This window comes from Narcine bancroftii, chromosome 8 (genome assembly GCF_036971445.1).
Source record: "Narcine bancroftii isolate sNarBan1 chromosome 8, sNarBan1.hap1, whole genome shotgun sequence".
Taxonomy (NCBI): Eukaryota; Metazoa; Chordata; class Chondrichthyes; order Torpediniformes; family Narcinidae; genus Narcine; species Narcine bancroftii.
In genome coordinates, this window is record NC_091476.1 from 147107701 (window position 1) to 147129046 (window position 21346).

At 42.8% G+C, this 21346-nt stretch overlaps 1 protein-coding gene across 9 annotated transcripts in view; it reads left to right on the forward strand.

Annotated features, from left to right (window-relative positions):
- The window catches only part of luzp1 (leucine zipper protein 1), a 156704-nt gene that overhangs the window by 60934 nt on the left and 74424 nt on the right, over positions 1-21346 (forward strand). For 7 of the 9 annotated variants that reach the window (XR_011343455.1, XM_069895198.1, XM_069895204.1 and 4 more), the window contains exon 2: positions 11939-12138. The exons of the other annotated variants lie outside the window; for them this stretch is intronic. The gene's annotated coding sequence lies outside the window, so the exon portion shown is untranslated. The remainder of the gene's footprint in view (positions 1-11938; positions 12139-21346) is intronic. 9 annotated transcript variants of the gene reach the window in all.

Here is a 21346-nt window from a genome sequence, read left to right on the forward strand (position 1 = left end):
TCCTCTTGTAACCAACAACCTTCAGTTCTATTCACAACTCCTCCAACTTCTAATTCAAAATTTTTAAATATGTAGAAGCTGCAAGTCTAAAAGGAGAATGCTGGAAACTCAGGAGGTCAGACAGGACCTGTGGACAGAGGCAGGGTTAATGCTTTGAGCCAGTATGTAGTTTTTGATTTGCAGGTTACAAGAATTCCTTGGTCCAATAGGCTGTGCAGTTTGCCTGATGACATCATAGGTCCTCCATTGGTGGTGTTGATCATGACTGACAGTTATGTTACAGAGCACCACCATGTGCTGTCGACTTTTATTCTAATATTATTTACAGCACAGTAGAATCCAATTCTGGCCATTTAAACCCATGCCACCCAATTACACCCAAATCAACCCTCAACCCTGTACGTTTTTTGGAGGGTGGGAGGAAACCAGAGCACTCAGAGGAAATGCATCCATCCAGTGGATGGATTCATTCTCCCGAATGAACAAATTATTTATGGACAGTGAATGAACAAAGAATGAACAAATTCCTTATGGACAGTGCCATCCCCCGCTTGAGAGACTGCAGAACCAGAAACAATCCCATCAGCTTCTGAGGACTTCCTCCAAAGAAAGTTAGCAGGCCCTGGTCAAAGAAATGGAGACTGTGCCCATTGCATGTTGATTAATGAGGCAGGTGCTAGGGGTAAAGGAGGTGGAACCAATGGGGCAAATGCTTGTCTACTAGGACTGTCACTTTGTCTAATGCTGGTTGAGTAGGTATACAAATGCTCACTAGGGCCCTCATACCAAGGAACTGGATGGATGAAGCTAGGTTTAGATATGGACACCAGCATAGAATGAATAGTGTGGGGGCTGATGGAAATAATTCATAGCAGAATACCACCATACCTCCATCAACAGCTTTCCACAATCATTTAAAGCAGTCATTCCCAAAGTGGTAGGTGGAAAGATCCAAGGGGGCAGTGAAGAAAAAGGGGGAACTCAGGGGGCAGTGAGGAAAAAGGGGGTGGTCCGAACATTTGTTTGAATCCTGGTGACATGGTCTGGACAGGACACGCGCCACACGGCAGCCAGATCAGACAGCAGTCCCCCTGGGGACTGGTGATCACAGCATTTTCACATCTGCAAGGGCTAAGGCTCTAGTTTTGTAAGCATTGAAAGTTATCTTCTATCTTGTAATGAACATTTAAATTATAATAAAGATATGATTGGGGGACCCCACAATATTTCCTGCTGTGTTTTGCTGGGATTTACATGGTTTTTACATTTGTTTTTTGCTAGAAATGCTTTGTTTTGTCATTCTCCTCTGTAGCAGCACATGACATATTCATTTATTTACCGAATATTTATGTAATATTTGACAGCGTTAACTTGTATATCATGAATCCACATATTCATGTTATAGTGTGCTACTGGCTACACGTCATAATTTTTGTTATCTATTTACATCTAAATGTAACTTCTAATGTTAAGTAGTTCTTACATATTTGATGATTTTTTAGTTTCACATTCATACTTGTATCATGTACTTTTCCTAGTAATTGCATTGCTATTCTATACCAAGAAAGAGGTTTGTATGCATGTATGGGGGTTGGGGGGGCATGCTGGGGATGTGACCTGGGAGCCAAGGGGGTGGCAGCCCTTTTGGGAACCACTGGTTTAAAGGAAGGACATTTTGGGGTAACTGGAGGAAGAACATATTAGAGCATGTATCCAACTTCCAGGGAAATAGACCGGCCTGTTAATAACTATCACTGACATTTCTTAAGAATATAAAAAAATTGGAGCTGAGCCTGCTCTGCTATTCAGAAATTGCTGATCTGACCATAGCCTCAGCTTCACTTAACCGCCTGCTCCCCAATTCCTCCATTATTCAAAAATCTATCCTTGTCGTAAGTACATTTAGAGAGGCAGTCCCCACTGCTTCACTGGGCAAAGAATTCCACAGATTCGCTGCTCTCCGGGAGATGTGGCTCCTCCTCATCTCCATCTTTAATCAGCCTGACGTTCCCATTCCCCAACTCTCTATTGATTTCAGCGAACAGAGAATGCTCAGATGTGGAAGCAGCAGCGGGGTGCAGGAATCTGGAATGGATTGGCTTTCACTTCACTCTCACTCTTTACAGATGCAGAGACAGACGCTCAATAGTTACCAACAGCAACGCCAACTGCCCATGATTTATCAACTTCTGATTGTGGGGAAACACACAACAGACAGGGCTAGGAATGTAATCCCTCGTCGGAACCAGGATGAGGAATCACTCATTGGCAGCTTGTCATTTTTGCACAGCGATACTTGGGATTAAACTCTCTTTAAACAACACCACCTTCTAGTTTCCTCTATAAACTTGCCCCATGTGCAGTAATTCTTGATGGTGAGTGATTTGTGGTTGACCATCAATCTTAAGCTACAGAGTCATTGTACTATGTACATCCAGAAGCTGAAAGTCAACCGAGGCCTTAACGTGAAAGAATTGCAGCCAGTCATGTAAGATAGAATGATTCAGGCAAGATGGATTAAAATGTGGCATCCAAATTAGAACGAGGCTCATTCATCTTGAGAAGGGTATTCTTGATGGGTCTGGTGGGACTCCCTGGCCAGGATTAGAATTAATCTAGGGATAACAACCAAAGTTGTTTAAGATTGAGGCAAGGAGAAATTTCTTTTCAAGGGGGATCACTTGAATACTCTCCCTCAGAATATAGTCGATGCCTAATTGTTAAATATATTTAATGAATATTAAGATCTCATTTTGGACTGGAAGAAGCAAGGGCAATAGAGGGAAAGCTGGAGAAGAGGAGTGAATTTGGGTGACGAGTCTTGACTTTTTTTGAATGTCAGAGCAGGCTTGAAGGGCTGAATCGCCTACTCTTGCCCATTTCTATAAATTCACAAGTAGATTATAAAGTTCTATTGCAGCAATTCACCTTCTGTCCTCTTCCTTGCATCGGCAAGGCAATATATTATCTGTCTCTTAGCTTTTTCAATTTTCCCCAATGTCTTGTTATCTGCTACACGTGTGAGTAACCCTTTGCTTCCCATCTATCACTGCGTGTTCCTTTAGGAAGAGTAGGACGCTGAGTTTCTCCAGCATTGTGTTTTTACAGAGTAGCCTTTCTCACTTACTCTCCATTCAATTCCATGTGCCCACTCTTCAGGTAGGATTGGCTGGCTGTCTATGGCTTGTCTTAGGGCATTGGTTCTCATGATTTTTTTAAAAATTTAGACATACAGCGCAATAACAGGTCATTTCATCTCACTAGTCCGTGCTGACCATTTACAACCAGTTAACCCATACCCCCAGAACATTTCGAACCGGGAGAATGTACAAACTCCTTTCAGACAGCGCAGGATTTGAACCCAGACCCCGATTGCTGGTGCTGTAAAGGCGCTGTGCCAACTGCGCCGCCCACTTGTTGTACCCTCCGATTATTTGGGACATTTCAGAGATTAATTTTGCAAATTCACCGCAGGGCTGATGTCATGAGCACCACTCCTGAGACTCTGGGCCTTTATTGAGGTGTCCTTGAGGAAAATATACACTATCGATGAAAAGAGCAAGTGCAACCTCAAAGGACAATGAAAATGCAAAGTAACAGGAAAAGCAAAAATTTGCAGATTATGGAAAACTGAAATAAAAGACAGAAAATGTTGGAAACATTTAGCCAGTCAAGCATCATCTGTGGAAAGAGAAACTAAGTTAATGTTTTCAATCAAAGGTTCCTATAAAGCAGTTGTTCCCAACCTTTTGTATGCCCCGCACCCCTAACATTTTTTTATTATGTTCTCACACCCTTGAAAGTAATAATTTATTTAAGAATAAAGGTGACCAAAACAAATTTGTATAATCAATTTTTAATAATATATAAACAAAAATGAAACATATGGAAAAGAAAAAATATTACAACAAATTAAAAGTTGCATAAACCCTACAAAAAAATAAAATTTTCATCCATGCATGAAATTTGTTTAAAAAAAATTAAAGAACTAAGGTTCAAATGCTTAAGATTTTGTCTTGATTGACAAAAGGGCCCTGAATCCAGACTCGCACAAGTATGTTGTCGCGAATGGGATGAGCAGTTAGTGCTTTTTCACAAAGTCTTGGAAACATGTCCATTACCGAACACCAATATTGTTCCAAAGTTTTGCTTTCAAACTGCATTTCAAGAACACGATTTGTGCACAGTTCAATAAGATCTTCCTTCAGCTCTTCATCATCCGACATATTATCCAAATTGAAGGAGTATGGATTGATAATCCATTCTTCAGAAGTTTCCAGTTCTCCTCCTCCAAAATATCCATCTTATAGTGTTTCCAAATGATCCACAATTTTTTCACACACACTTGGAATGAGGGACTCATCATCATTAACCATTTCTTCGAGTGATGGAAAATTTGAAACATTCCCTCTTTTAACTCGTCGACACCAGGGATGTAACTTTTCTTTGAAAGTATTTCTTTTTGCAGCATTTCAATATGCTTATGTTTTTCCTTTGAATAGATACACTCAGGTCATTCAGACGAGTGAAAATATCACTCAAATAGACTAGCATTTGGTTGAATTCTTGTGATTCCATTTCTCCGGGCAGATCATAGTCACGTTCCTTCAGAAAAGCTTTGACTTCTTCTCGCAGTTCGAAGAAACGCGTTAAAGCTCTCCCACATGACAGCCAGCGAACTTCTGTGTGGAAAACCAAAACCGAATGCTCACTTCCAAAATCTTCACAAAGCGACTTGAAGAGCCGGTGGTTCAGAGCATGACCCCAAATCTAGAAGTGTCAAGGACCTTTTTCAACTTTGGAGGTAATGTTTTTGATGCCAAAGCATGTCGATGAAGAAAACAGTGAGTACCTTGCAAGTGCGGAATCTCTTGTTTCATCAGTGCAAAAAATCTTGATTTATTTCCTAGCATAGCTGGGGCAACGTCAGTACACACAGAACCAATAATTTGGATATTTAAGTCATATTTTGCAAAGAAGTCCTTCATACATTGGAAGACATCTTTTCCTTTTGTGGTTGTTTTCAGATCTTCACAGAACAGGAAATCTTCCATTATGACACCATCATGGACATACCTCACTAATGCGATGAGTTGACTGCAATTTGCAACATCAGTTGTTTCGTCCAACTGGAGAGAGATTTTCAAGGAACTAGCCTTGGTCCAAAATGTCCAAACTCAAATCACCAATTTGGCTCTGAATAACATTATTTGATAACGACACTAATTTAAGCTTGTTTGAGGCTTCTTTTCCCAGAACAATTGTTGCCATTTCTAATGCACATTGTTTTATCACCTCTTCTGCAATTTTATGGGGCTTCTTGGATTTGGCTACTTTATACGCTATGTGATATGAAACCATCAGCAGTGGTTTGTCAGCAGATATAAAACCTAATTTTGGAAGGGTTGCTCGAGAATCAAAGCGGGCCCTTTCAACATCATGGCCTGCAACATCTGCTCCACCATGCCAGTTCTTGCAGCTTAGATGGCTTCAAATTTGCCTTTGAAAATACAGCGTCACAAAGCATGCACTGGGGTTTTGCAGATCCTCAGTAAAACCAAGTGAAACTCAAGTGAAAACAAACTGCACATAATTATCATTCGATTTCCTTTTCTTTGACATAATGAAGGGTTCATTAATAATTTACATAACACAAATAAATAAGAAATAAAAATCGAATGTAATTCACTACAAAACACGAAACAAGAAATTTGGCCCCCATTTTAAATGTCCCGATTTTTAAAAAAAAGTTGTAGGGCGATGCCATTTAAAAGGAAACAGCACGTTGAAACGCGCTAAAATTCATAGAGAATCTCATTCTATTGAATAGAGAAAAAAGAGGACATCCCATCTTTAATTTGGACTTTTAAAAAAAATGTATATTTTTATCCTGAATATATAGGATCCTTAATATAAACAAAAAAACTGAAATGTTATTTCGCACCCCCTGGAATGCTATCTTGCACCCCTGGTTGGGAAACCCTGCTATAAAGAATCTGTGACATGAAACGTTCAGATACAGTCAGAGTTGTACAGTGCGGAAACATGCCCTTCAGCCCAACTTGCCTATGCTGACCAAAGTGTCCCACCCACACTAGACCATCTGCCTGCATTTGGCCCTCTCTCTCTAAACCCATCCTCTTCATGCATGTGTCCAATTTTTTTTCTTTTTGGTTGGAATAGTAGCCACATGACCTCTTCCTCCATCAGCCTATTCCACACACCCACCACCCATTGTGTGTATTAAAAAGAAAAAAGTTACCCTTCAGGCTAAGTCTCTCCCCTCTCTCCTTAAACCTATGATCTCTGGTTACTGATTCTACACTGCATCAGCATGCTTCTCCAGTATGTTTTACTTTTCACAGAATGCATGCATTTCCATCATTTTCAGAATCAGAATTTATTTGTCATGGACATGTCACAAAATTTGTTGTTTGGCGGCAGAATTACAGGGCAAATGTTGCTACGAAATTACATTTAAAAATAAATAAGGAAAAACAAAATAAGAGAAAATGACACAGTATCTGTGCTTCACTCTATTCAGAAATCTCATGGCGGAGGGGAAGAAGCTGTTTTTGTTCTGTTGTTTGTTTGTCTTCAGGCTCCTGTAGCAGTGAGAAGGGGGCATGGCCCTGAGTGGTGAGGGACATTGAGGATAGAGGCTGCTTTCTTAAGACACTGCCTCTTGGAGATGTCCTCGATGGATTGAAGATTGATGCCCGTGATGGCACTGGCTGAGTTCACAACTCTCTGTAGCCTGTGCAACAGCACCTCCAAACCAGGCAGAGATGCAACCAGTCAGAATGCACTGCACTCCATGGCAAATCTGTAGTCATTTGCAAGAGTTTTTGGTGACACACCAAATTTTTTCAAGCTCCTCTTAAAGTGCAGCTGCTGGCGAGATTTCTTCTTGACTGCATTTTTATTTCAAATACCTTATGATACTTTACATGTTGGGATGCCCTATGCGTAGAGCTTGAGAGCAGTAGGGAGTGCAGATGGGGAGCAGTGAGAGAGACTATCACAGAATTCCCTTTAAGAGAGGACAAAACCTACACAGGCTAGGCCCCTCAACTCTTCCTCTGCTACGTCGATGAATACTTTGTGGCTGCCTGATTCACCCATGATGAACTCATTGACATCATCCACTTTGCTGCCAATTTCCCCCTGACCTCAAATTCACCATCTCTAGCAACATTCTCTTTTTCCTCGATCTCTCAGTCTTAGGAAACAAACTCTCATCAGACATTTTCCATAAACCCACCCATACCCCGACTACACCTCTTCCCACCCTGTCCCCTGTAAGGATTCCATGCCATTCCCTCAATTCCTCCATCGCCATCGCATGACTACACCTCTTCCCACCCTATCCCCTTTAAGAATTCTATGCCATTCCCTAAATACTTCCATCTCCATTGCATGACTACATCTCTTCCCACTCTGACCCCTTTAAGGATTCAATGCTATTCCCTCAATATTTCCATCGCACGACTACACCTCTTCCCACTCTGACCCCTTTAAGGATTCCATGCCAATCCCTCAATTCCTCGATCTTCATCGCATCTGCACCCAGGATGAAGATTTACATGCCAGATCATCAGAGGTGCCATCAACTCAGCGCTGATCTCACCACTGGACAAATATTCCCCTCTCCTCCCTTCTCTGACTTCTGTAGGGACTACTCTCTCTGTGAATCCCTTGTACACTCCTCCCTCCCCACCAATTGTCCACTTGGTACCTCCCCCTGTGAATGCAGGAGATGCTCCACTTGCACACATACCTCCTCCCTCAGCACCATTCAAGACTTCCAAATGAAGCAACATTTCTCTTGTGAATCTGCAAGGGTTATCTACTGTATCCGGTGCTCCCGCTGTGGTCTTCTCTTCATCGGAGAAACTGGGCACAAACCGGAAGCTAACTTTGTTGAGCACCTTGACTCTGACCACCACAAAAGCGTGGATCTCCCAGTGGCCACCCATTTCAATTCCCCATCCCATTCCCTTGTGACATGTCTATCCCTGGTCTCATGTACTGCCAGACTGAGACCATCTGTAAATTGGAGGAATAACACGTCATCTTCCAACTGGGCACCCTCCAACTGGATTGCATTAATATCATCTTCTCTGGCTTTTGTTAAATCCCCCCCCCCCCTCCGCCTCGCTTCTCCCGTCACCTTCTCCTAGCTCTGTCTCTCTCCCTTTTCTCTCTCTCCTTTCACACAGAAAGAATCCGTTCTCACCTCTGCCCTCATCATGTCCAATTAACATCCTTTGTTGGTCTGGATTCCACCATTGTCTCTATTCTGAGACTTTCTCTCTTTTGCTCATTCTGCTTATACCTTGAAGAAGGGCTCAGGCCGAAACATCGTCAATAATTCTTTGTCTCCTATGGACACTGAAAGACCGGCTGAGTACCTCCAGCATTTTGGTATGTTTGCCCTATCTGTACTGTAGCTCCAACTGCCAGTGTTAATATAGTCAAGGGCAAGTTGCTTTATGTTCAGACCAATGCAATAACCTGTTGTTCTCCTATACGAGTGAGCCCTTTAGGCCTTTTAGGATAACAGTTTAATTCACAGGAGCTGCACACACAATATTCCAAAACCTCCTTTCAAACCATCCAAAATATATCTTAACTTGCAAAAACAACTAGCAACCCAGAGTTACTTTGCAAATTTGAAGTTCTTGACATTCCTGCATCTTTTCGCATCAAAACTCCCTCACCCAGTCGATAATATAACCTGCAGCCTTCGCTTAATTATCTTGAGATCTCTCATGCATCAGAAATGGAAGCTAAATTCTTGTGAACTCAAATGTCATCACCTGTTGTTATTTTCAATAATTAGTATTGATGTGTGCTGTCAAACAGCTGCTTCCTCAGGGCTTCCATTGAGATCACATTGACAAGGCCTTCATTGACTAAATATTAACAAGTCTCCTTCTGGCTTGCAGATAAATTTTATATTTATCTCTCTGGTGCAATATTGTTTTCCTTATTGCTGGATTTTCCACCGTTTATGAGGTGACATTTAAACAATTTAGCCTGCAGTGTCCTGTACAGCCACATCAAAGTCCCACGTTCAAGACTCCACAGAGGAGTTGAAATAGTTCTTGTGAGATACTGTTGTCTACATGGGATAAACAAGATGAAGATGCTGGAAACATTGTCAATAATTCTTTGTCTCCTATGGACGCTGAAAAGGACTCAGTGGGCAGGCAGTATCTGTGGAACATGACCGTCGATATCTCGATGCAAAAACTCTTTATCGGGAATAGGAAGAACTGGGTGGTCACCTGAATAAAAGGATGGAGGGGGAGGAGAGGGGAGAAGCAGGTGATAGGTGAATACAGGTGGGAGGGGGCAGAAAATAAATGTGCTGAGAAAAATAAATGAGGGAAGGGACAGAGAGCTGAGAAAGAAACACTCTGACAGGAGGGAAGGGAAAGTGTGGGAAGGAAGGTGTTCATCCACATGTTCATTGATGGCAGCCCAGAGACCTAGATTCATTTAATATTTTTATATAATTTAGACAGGCAGCACGGTAACAGGCCCTTCCAACCCATGAGTCCGTGCTGCCCAATTACACCCAATTAGCCTTCAACCCCTGGTATGTTTTGAATAGTGGGAGGAAACTGGAGCCCCCAGGGAAAGCCCATGATGACATGGGGAGAACGTGCAAACTCCTTACAGACAGCACGGGATTCGAACCCAAGTCCCGCTCACTGGCATTGTAACAGTGGTGCATAATCACTACATTAACTGGGCAGTCTTCCCTATGGTTATTGAAATGGCAAGTATAAGGCTGGTATCAACAGTGCAAACCTTGAAACACAGGAGACTGCAGACGCTGGAATCTGAAGCTAAACCCAATCTGCTGGAGGAACTCGGCAAGTTGAGCAGCATCAGTGGGAAAAAACGGTTGGTCGACATTTCAAGTCGAAACCCTTTAATCAAGACTTGAGGAAATGAAGGACAGAGACCAGTGTATACGTGGTGGGAAGGGTGTGACGGGACCCCATGTGGGATTAGTGAAACATGACAGACTGGCATCTGCCAATCATCTGCCTCTGTCAATTCCACCCTTGGCCAATTAGATGTTGTGACCGATGTCGACCACGCATCAAAAGATGGACAAAACCAACTTCTGACCCATTCAAAGTCAATTTCAAACCCTCCGCTCCCCCACCCCGAACAGTCCCCAGCCACAGTAGTTCAAACTTTGCCTTTGAGACATAATTGTGGATTAATCCTGCTTGAGTTGTTTTGAGCACAAGCTAAATATGTTGATTTTCATTTAAAAACTCTGTGCTGAAGATACATGGGACCAGTTTGGAGGCAAGCACTGCTCAGGATAACTTGAAAATCAACCTTCCTTCACCCCACTCTATCTATACCTCTTGGGAGAGCTGCTAACATATTGTTCCATCCCAATTATACCCTCCCCACCACCTCCCCCCACCTCCATCTGGTAGAAAATATGTGCTTGAGAATGCAGTCCTCGAGATTCAAGGATAGTTTCTGTCCAACTGTTATCAAACCATAAGATCAGAATGGATCTCTCAATGCTTTAATAACTGTACCCTGTAGTCTTTTTTCCTGGCTTTTTTTTGTATTTTTCTCAATACCTTGATCTTTTTGACTACTGATACACTCTTCCCTATGCATATTTACTTGCAGTATTAGGCCATTCAGCCCATTGAGTCCATGGCTGATTTACTTTTCTTTTCAATCCTTTTATCTTGGCTTCTCCCCATCACCTTGATTCCCTGCCTAATTAAGAACCAATCAGAGCCCATTTTAAGACTTTCCCTCTACAGCCATTAGTGACAATTAATTCCACAAATTAAATTAGTTAATTGGCCTCTGTGAATTACCCTTTAATATAAATAAATGTCAAAGGACTGAGAAGGGAGTTGCAACTTATAGCGCCGTACCAATCTAAGGAGAGGTGGAATCGATTGATAGAGCTGCTTTCCAGTTAATGGGGCTTTTGGGTGTCACCTGCACTATAATCCTGCGCTATCTGTAAGGAGTTTGACGTTCTCCCCGCGGCTGCGTGGGTTTTCTCTGGGGGTTCCAGTTTCCTCCCACACTTCAAAACATACCAGGGATGTAGGTAAATTGGGCGGCATGGACTCATGGACTGAAATGGCCTGTTGCCGTGCTATATGTCTAAAAAAATAGTAATAATACATGACTAAAATGTAAATAGTAGCAATCTTAGGGTTAATAAATGTATGAAAGAGATTTTCAGAGCTACCTGCAGAACTTGTTAGTCTTAAGGTAGGCAGTGATCATTCTCCTGATGCCAGTTAGGCCGATTTTTGCTTTGTGGACATGGTCCTACAAGCGTACTGTGAACTGGAGTAACTTGCCAAGGCTCAAAGTTCTTAATATGGATGAATGTGCTTCCCATTTGAAATCTGATGGTTTTGAAAAATGATATTGCCTCTAACTTCTCTCCTCCTCTGTGACTCTTGAAGTCTCAGAATATCCTGATGAGTACAATGGGCGTTGTTCATGTTGCTAAAAATAAAATAAATAACTGCAGATGCTTAAATTCTGAAACAGAAAATGTCAGAAACACTCAGGAGGTAGGGCAGCATCTACAAACAGTAAAGGTTCAGATTCAAGAAGGGTCTCTGAACTGAACCACCGTAAAACCCTGTTATATGATACCTGTGGGGACTGGTAGATGCTGAACAAATAAGTTCCCTGAAACTTATGATGCCTAACTAATACACCTGCATTAAGAATAAACCGTTTATAATACAAAAATACGATACTGTACTTACACTGAACATACTTGCATGAATATATAAACCTGAATTTTCACATTCTTTGAAAACATTTAACCATCGCTGCTTCTGCAGGCTCCCAGAGCTGTACGAAAGACGAACAATAAGATTGTAGATAATTAACACTTCCCGTCTCCAAGTTTACAGATAAAGCCTCTGACCAGTGAAGCACTTGCTAAGCAGGGATAAGGAGACACTTTAACAGCGAGCAGCATCAACCAGCTCTTCATCCTGGGCAACCCCATTGCTGTTTCACACAACTTTATTCAAACAGCTGCTATGAACAAAGCACGACCAAGGCCCTCCACTGGCTGAATATTTGCTCCCATCTTCACCAAAGGTTTGTTCAGAGAACATTTACAATTTTACCCATTATTTTATTCTTATTTTTTGAATTTATTTTCCTCCATTTCTTTTGCCTGTTGATTGAATTCCAGATACCAGGGGTTTTACTGTATTAACACACTCTCTCCACATTCGTGGTCTGATCTGTGGAGTATTTCCATGTGATGTTCAGCGCTTTGCTTGAGTTATCGGAAAAGCGATCTGTCAGACTGTGATCACCTTCAGTGGCCTCTCTGAAGCAACCGCTCGCTGCTGAACCAAAGAATTAGAGAGTCAAACTCTTATTACCACAAGAAATGTTTGCCCTCACCTTGGTTTTGTTCGGATTGGCACATTTGCAAAAAGAACCAGCTGGGGATTATTTAGCCATTCACGCTGCAGAAAAAACAGCAAAGGGGTTGATTGAAGCGCTTTCCAGAGGGAGTGGATTGCTTAAGTAGAATGGTGTGCCTGTTGGAGGGCTTATTAGGTTCAGTGTACATGGCATTATTTTGATAGCTGGGAAAATATTTCCTGAAATCAGAATTTTCTGCCCTGGGATTTTAGGAGCAGGTTTAGAATCAGGAAGATGAGAAAAGGTTTAGGATATTCATATTAAAAATAAAGATACGCAACCAAAGTTTTCGGCTTGAGCGCTTCATCGAGGAACCTGCTGAGTTTCTCCAGCATTGTGTTTTTATTCTGCCCATCGAGTCTGTCTTGCCATCGAATGATGAGCTGATCCATTTTCCCACTCATCCCCACTGCCCGGCCTTCTCCCCATACATAACCTTTGATGCCCTGGCTAATCAAGAACCTATCAATCTCTGTCTTAAATAAATCCAATGTTTTGCCTCCACAAATTCCACAGATTTATCACCCTCTGGGTGAAGAAATTTTTCTGCATTTCTGTTCTCAGCAAATGACCTTCAAACCTGAATTTGTGCCCTCTTTAATACTCTCCCACCATGGGAAACAATCTCCTCTGTCCATGCCTTTCAAAATTTGAAATATTTAATTGAGATTTCCCCCTTCATTCTCCTAAATTCCAACAAATACAGACCAAGAACTCTCAAATGCTCACCGTATGACTACCCTTTCATTCCCAGGATCATCCTAATAAACCTCCTTTTAATATATACCTTGCCTCTACTTCTATCTGGCATCTCCAGTCCCAGCATAAATGATGAGGTCCAGATCCTAGGGTTGACAGAGGATCCTGAATGTAACCTTTCTGACCTGGGAGTTGGCAGTGGAGTGAAGTGAGTGCAGAAAACACTCTGCTGGAGGTACTAACTAGCCAGGTCAAGCTGCGTCAGTGGCATAAAAAAACACGGTCAAAGCATCAGGCCTGAAAGCATCATCAGGAAGTTCTCAGACCCAAATACTGACCATCTCCCACTGCTGCTTGACCCGCTGAGTTTCTCCAGTAGATTCTAGTGTCGGCAGTCTTAAGTGTCTCGATTGACATGAGAGGATTACCCCTTGAGCAAGGTCCAGACCAGCCTTATGGTCCCAGTTAAGAATGACTGCTCTAGACCTTGCTCAGGGGCCAACCACTGTGGGGTGGGGTGGAGTGGAGGGGTGGGGTGGGGGGGAGGGAATGGTGGGGCCACAGCACATTTCAGTAAGAGCCTTGTTTTCTTTTCACCTCACCTAACAAAACCAAAACTTGACTGCTTCAGAGAGGACCATAAACTTTGAGCAGAGTCCTACGAGGGGCCATAGCCAAAATAAAATGTTCAGCATGTCTGATTTAGACGCTATGCCCTCCTGCAGATCCCACAGTCACCATTCAGTCCACACCCCTTCCCCATGGCACTGACGATCGGAGGCAGTGTCTGTTTTCTGTTGAGATGTGTGGACTGATGTCTGTCCATTGCACATGAATGAAGGGAATAACCAAGACAGTATGATCATAGTCTTACCATCGATTTCAGTGTTTGGCGTTGGTTCTCATTTTTTTCCTTTTTTTAAAACACAGTCCTTCAGATGGTTTATCAGCAGGCCTTGACTGACCTCGTGATGTTAAACTCCATCAAGGGATTCCCAAGCTTCTGGGACCCAGACCTGACCTGCATTTTTTTTTGTTTACGTTTAACTCTTCCCCAGGGTCCCAGGTTCAAGTATTTTGAAGGGCAGTGGAGGTGACACAGTAATTCCACAGGTCAGGCGAAAAGGGGAACAAGGTGGAGTTGGTGGGAATGAGGCAAGATGCAGATTTTAGTTCTGGGAGCCACCGTTTTACAGCGTGCTGCAGCTTCTTTCAGATCAGATACTATTTATTGTCATGTAATAAAACAGAACTGCCACATCACACAAAATTGCCTTCTGCCTGTCATAAGGCAGACAGAGAGTTGCCATTAGCATCTCCCAGTGCCCTTTACAGTAAGAGAGAAAGAGAAGCAAAAGAGTCCCCTCAGAGTGACTGAATGTCTGTGGATTTTCCTCCACTATTCCCGTAGCCTCTGCAGCCACACGGGACTCCAGTTGAGTTCAAACCATTGGCAACCTGGGACCAGATCCAAACCTGTGAAACATTGTATGGAGCCAAAAGAGATGGGGGAAGATTTTAAATGTTTCTTTTCATCATGGACTTCAGGAACTGAAGAGGAAAGGTTAAACAGGTTAGGGCTTTATTCCCTGGAGCATAGAAGAATGAAGGGAGATTTAATAGAGGTATTTAAAATTATGAGAGGTGATAGAGTAAATGTAGGTCGGCTTTTTCCACTGAGGGCAGGTGAGATACAAACCAGAGGACATGGGTTAACGGTGAAAGGGGACAAGTTTAGGGAGAACATAAGGGGAAATTTCTTCACTCACAGAGTGGTGGGAATGTGGACGAGCTGCCAGTCGAAGTGTGGGCTCAGTACTAAAATTTAAGAAGAATTTGATCAGGCCGCGAGGGATGGAAACTAGGGCAAACTTTGTCATTTGGATCTGATGCTGAAGGAAATGGTCATAATTCCCATAGGAGCCAAATAGGCAATTCAGTCCATCGAGTCTACCCTGCCATTTAATCCTGAGCTGATCCATTTTCCCACTCAGCCCCACTGCCCAGGCTCTCCCCATAAACTTTGATGCTCCGGCTAATCAAGTACTTGTCAATCTTGCTGTTCAACCATGAAATGGCCAATACTTTCCACAAGGACCTGGACCTTCATAATTTAATCTTCCATCAGTAACAGGCCTTGTGGCCACAATAGGCCAGGGCATCAGTCAAAGTATGGGGTGGTGGCAGAGAGGAGATGACTGCTGGATTGGATGGCTTTAATATTGGGGAACAAAAGGGAATAAGACCAGAAGCAGCTTTTAATTTTTGAAGTAATGGTTTTTGAATCAGAATTTATTCTCATGAACCTTTCATGAAATTCATTGTTTTATGGCACCATCACAGTGCAAACATTTCTATAAACCACCGTAGAAAATAAATAAAAATAGTGCAAGAAAAAATGTCAAAGTGAGGTAGTGTCTGTGGTTCATTGTTCATTTAGGAATCTGACGGCAGAGGGGAAGAAGCTGTCCTTATGCTGCTGGGTGCTCGTCTTCAAGCTCCTGAACTTTATTCTGACGATAGCAGAGTGAAGAGGACATGGCCTGGGTGGTGGGGGTCCTTGAGGGTGCTTTCTTAATACACCACCTCTTGTAGATGTCCTCGATGGTGTGAAGACTGATGCCCATGATGTCGCTGGCCGAGTTAACAACCCTCTGGAGTTTATTCTTGTCTTGACTGTTGGCACAGGTTAGGGCTTTATTCCTTGGAGCATAGAAGAATGAAGGGAGATTTAATAGAGGTATTTAAAATTGTAAGGGGTGATAGAGTAAATGTAGATAGGCTTTTTCCACTGAGGGCAGGTGAGATACAAACCAGAGGACATGGGTTAACGGTGAAAGGGGACAAGTTTAGGGAGAACATAAGGGGAAATTTCTTCACACACAGAGTGGTGGGAATGTGGAAGAGCTGCCAGTCGAAGTGTGGGCTCAGTACTAAAATTTAAGAAGAATTTGATCAGGTCGCGAGGGATGGAAACTAGGGCAAACTTTGTCATTTGGATCTTTGTCATTTGGATAGTGATGCAACCAGCCAGACCGCTCCCCAAGGTACACCTGTAAAAGTTTTCGAGAGTATTCAGTGACAAACCGAATCCCCTCAAAGCATAGTTACGGGCGAGCCTTCTTCGTGATTGCATGAACATGGAGGCTCCAGGACAGATCTTCAATGATATTGACACCCAGAAATTTGAAGTTCTTGACCCTCTCCACTGTTGACCCCTCAATGTGGACTGGTTCATGTTCTCCTGACTTCCCCCTGAAGTCCACACAGATCTTGGTTTTGCTGACGTCGAGTGCAAGGTTGTTGGTGTGACACCACTCAATGAGCTGATCTATCTCCCTCCTGTACACTTCCTCATTGCTGTTTGTACTGTGTGTACAGTGTGCTGCAGCATCTTTCAGATCAGATATTATTTGTTGTCATGTAATAAAACATAAATCTCATATTACATGAAATTGCCTTCTGTCTCCCATAAGACAGATAAAGGTTGAGAAAGAGAAGCAAAAGGGAGTCCTCTCAGTCGCTGAGTGTCTGTGGATTCATCTCTGGTCCTCTGAGGATGCACAAGACTTGAAATCAGTTCAGACTATCAGCAACCCGAGCCCAGATCCAAACCTCAGCACCCTCTTGAATTCTGGTTCTGATATTTGGCTCTCATGAGCCAGTCTCCAGCAGTCTTTTGACCTCAAGCCACCAGCAGCCTGCAGCTCGCGTGGGTTCCTTGACCACAAGTTGCCAACAGCTCGCTGTCCGTGTGGATCTTTCAGCTGCAGAGCCCCTCATTGGTCTAACAATATTGCCACCTCTGCTTTCCCCTTCTAAACAGGGGATGTTCTCCCCATCACTTGTGCCCTGCCTCAGTCTGCTGCTCCCCCAGAATTTGCAACCCCTCATGGTCGCTGCCAAACACAGGTGCAGCCATCTTGCACCCTAACCCCGTGGTCGCAGGATTTTAAATAAAACACCGTCAGTTCCTTTAACAGGCTGTTTAATGCCTGTTTGGAGCCAGCCGCAGTCTGACTGGGCAGTAGTATCCTTCAGGGGAGCGCTGTGTCCTCTACATATTGGCTAAGGCCAAGCTAAATATTAACACAGGTGCAATGTGCACAGCCACTGTTGTTCAAAGACACTAGATACTACGCTTGCAATTTTGAATTATTTGATTGATGGACACAAGGCCTCCAATTCAAAAACACATCAACAAGAATTATCAAAGTGCCTTGATGCACAGAGTGATGTGTTAATGAATTTTCTTTATTATCGAAGATTTTTTTTTAAAAGGAAATACAGTGACTGCCCGTGGTGTCTTGCTCTGGGGAATGAGGTCATGGAGTGGTGTGCCAGCCAAAAATAATGTGAGACTTCAATGGGAAATCTATTTATTTATTTAGACATACGGCATGGGTACAGGCCCTTCCAGCCCATGAGCCCGTGCCTCTCAATTACACCCAATTGACTAACAACCCCGGTATGTTTTGAAGAATGGGAGGAAACTGGCGCCCCCGAAGGAAACCCACGCAGACACGGCGAGAGCATACAAACTCCTTACAGACAGCACGAGATTCGAACCGTGATCATTGGCGCTGAAACAACATTGCACTAACTGTGCAGCTAATTGTGGCAACACTCTCCCAAGTCCTGTACGCAAGTTCAGCTCTACACCCAGCATGGCAGCTCCAAACAGGCAGAGAGGGGCAGACTTTGAAATTAGAGAATGGGCATTAGTGGTTGAATTACCTCCTCCTATTTCTTAAGATTTTTCTCTTCTGCCAGCTTCCTTTACATTGTTGAACACAAAATCTGCAGACTTTGCCACTTGAATCTAGTGCTGACGGGAATGGTCATTCTTCCCATAGGTCAGAGGAGCCATTCAGCCCATCAAGTCTGCCGTGCCATTTAATCCTGAGCTAATCCATTTTCCCACTCAGTCCCACTGCCCATCTTTCTCCCCCTAACCTTTGATAATCAAGAACCTGTCAATCCCTGTCTTAAATATACCCTTGCTGTTCAGCCATTAAATGGCCAATACTTTCCACAATGAACTGAACCTTCAAAATTTTACCTTCCATCAGCATGGTCTCAAAATCATCAATGTGCCTTGTAGTCACAATAGGCTATGACATTAGTTAAAGGATGGGGTTGTGACAGAGAAGAGATGATGGCTGGATTGGATGGCTTTATTCATGGGGAGCATGGAAAGGGTAGACTTTTCCCTGGTGCAAAAGGTTGGGAGGATGGGCTGGCCTGATAGAGGTACATAAAAAAAAGGTTGGGAGGATGGGCTGGCCTGATAGAGGTACATAAAAAAAAGATACATAAGTAGGGTAGATTGTCAGATTCATTTCCCATGGCAGGGGAATTAAAAACAAGGAGGCATAGAGTTCAGATAGGAGGAAGTATTTCTAAAGGAATTTGAGGGGAAAGTTCTTTTTACAAAGATAAAGTTGATATCTGGAACTCATTGCAAGACAATCACTATGTTTTACAGATATTTAAACAGGGCCTTCATTTGGCCACATGTCGAAGGATATAGACCTGGTCTGGGAAAGCTTATTAAGGTAGTTGGAGCCCAAGAGCGCGTTAGAACTCTAGACATTTCAGCAGGCATCTGCCCGTCCCTGAATAACAGCACAAGCTATTGATGTTTACGACCGGGAAACTGAGGAATCCCAAGGGACAGCACTGTTACCGCAGCGGTTAGTGCAATGCTGTTTACAGCACCAGTGACCCAGGTCCAAATCCAAAGCTGCCTATAAGGAGATTGTCCTGTGTTTGCATGGGGAGTCTACATTCCACCCACCCTCAAAAACGTATCAGAGTTGTAGGTTAATTGGGTGCAATTGGAGGGGGGGGTGTGGGGGGCACTGGCTCATGGACTGGAAGGGCCTGTTACCGTGCTGTATTTCTAAATTTAATTTAAAATTTAAAAATGTAAATTTAAAATCTATACTGTATGAGTCTAAAACAACTTGCTGTCATGATTCTGCCCCACATTTCCACTCCTCTCTGAAAAGATGTGCTTGCAACATCAGCCAAGCAACTGGGCTCCACATTGAAGGTTTTATATAGCTGCTGGTACTAAACTCCACCTAGAATTTTTTTCTCTAACTTGTCGAAATCCTTTAATCAACTTCATAGTTCAAGTTGCTCAAGGGGTTGCGCCTCGCTTCAGGTAGCCTCTACTCAAAGATTAACACACTTCTTCATGAATGAATTGAGATAATTTCTCATCTGGTTTTGCTGAAACCTCTGGGGAAGGTGACTCTCCATTTGAGAATTGAGTTTGATGACATGAATTAACTGCTGAAGAATGAATCAGAATTTATTGTTATGAACATGCCACCAAATTCGAAGTTTTGCAACAGCAATAATGTAAATATTGCTATAAATTACATTTAAAAATAAATAGTGCAAAGAAATAGGAGAATCTGAGCTAGTGTCTGTGGGTCATTGTCCATTCAGAAATCTGATGACAGAGGGGAAGAAGCTATGTTTGCCTCACTGGGTGCTCGTCTTCAGGCTCCTATTTTAAATTTATAAATTTAGACATACAGCACGGTAACCGGCCATTTCAGCTCGCTGGTCTGTGCCGCCCTACTTACACCCCATTAACCTACATCCACGGTACATTTTGAACGGTGGGAGGAAACGGGAGACCCTGAGGAAAACCGACGCAGGTAAGGGGAGAACATACAAACTCCTTACAGACAGCACGGGATTGGAACCCCAGTCCCGATCACCGCTACGCCAATCGTGCACCCCCATATATTTCCTTTCCTAATGGTAGCAGAGTGAAGAGGGCATGGCTTTGGTGGTAGGGTTTCTTGAGGATCAAGGCTGTTTTCTTCATACACCACCTCTTGTGGATGTTCTTGATTGATTGAGGACTGGTGTCCGTGATATCACAAGCTAAGTTAACATCCCTCTGGAGCAGGGGTGTCAAACTCAAATTCACAGAGGGCCAAAATTAAAAACTTGGACTAAGTCGTGGGCCAAACTAAATATTTATTGAAAATTTTCAACAACATCTGCATGTTTTCTCTTCTTTCAACATATGTAATGTTAAACTTTTTCTTATTAAAATTAATGTTTAACAATAGTTTTGGTTAAACTTTCCAGAAGAAGCATTAACAAATGAGAAATAAAATATTCAATAAATAATATTTCTCTATAGCCTTTAAGCTCCTTTTAAATTTATTTTTTTTCACAAGCCAACAAGTCAAAAAAATAACAACTTGCTTCAATGAAAATCCAATCTTTCAACTATGAACAGTCCAAAGTTAACCAAAGAAAATATTAATCCAAGCTTAGCTTGCTACACTGTGATTTACCCTGATGCACCTGGGTCTAAACCAGATACTTGGCATCTCTTCTTAGATGCAAGTTCATCAAACTCTGGGGTCAGAGTTTACCTCCCACGTGTGTTGAAAGGTCCTGTTTTCTGTCTTTCGTTTGGCCATTTTTCGTAAGGGGTTTATTACATGTGAGTTGGGCGACAGGTCGCAGATACTAATAAAAGTAAACAGGAGGTGGGGGCGATTAGCGGGCCGACGCCAATGCATTTGCAAAGCATTCTGGGATTTGTAGTATTAGCTGTGCATGCACTATACTGGCACGGTGGCCAGCTCTAGTACATATTTGATATGATCTTGCGGGCCAAATATAATTATATCACGGGCAAAATTTGGCCCGCGGGCCTGAGTTTGCCATGTGTGCTCTAGAGTTTTTTCCTGTCCTGTGCATTGGCACCTCCATTCCTGACAGTGATGCAGCCAGACAGAATGCACTCCATAGTACATCTGTAGAAATTTTTGTGTGTCTTTAGTGACATACCCAATCTCCTCAACACTTCACAAAGTATAGCTGCTGGCGAGCCTTCTTCACGATTGCATCGACATGGAGGCTCCAGGACCGATCCTCAGAGATGTCAACACCCGAAAATTTGATGTTCTCAACCCTCTCCACTGCCGACCCCTTGATGAGGAGTGGTTCATTTCTCCTGATTTTGTCCTGAATAGTGAAGGTTGGAGAAACTTTTGAGATCAGACTCAGTGGCAATTAAATCTAGTCCCCAGCACCAAAATACCTCCCCACAATGACAAGGTTGGTGCTAGCCCCCTGTTCTACATCAGGTAGAGAATTCTGTTATCTGACTCATTCCTTGATGAAT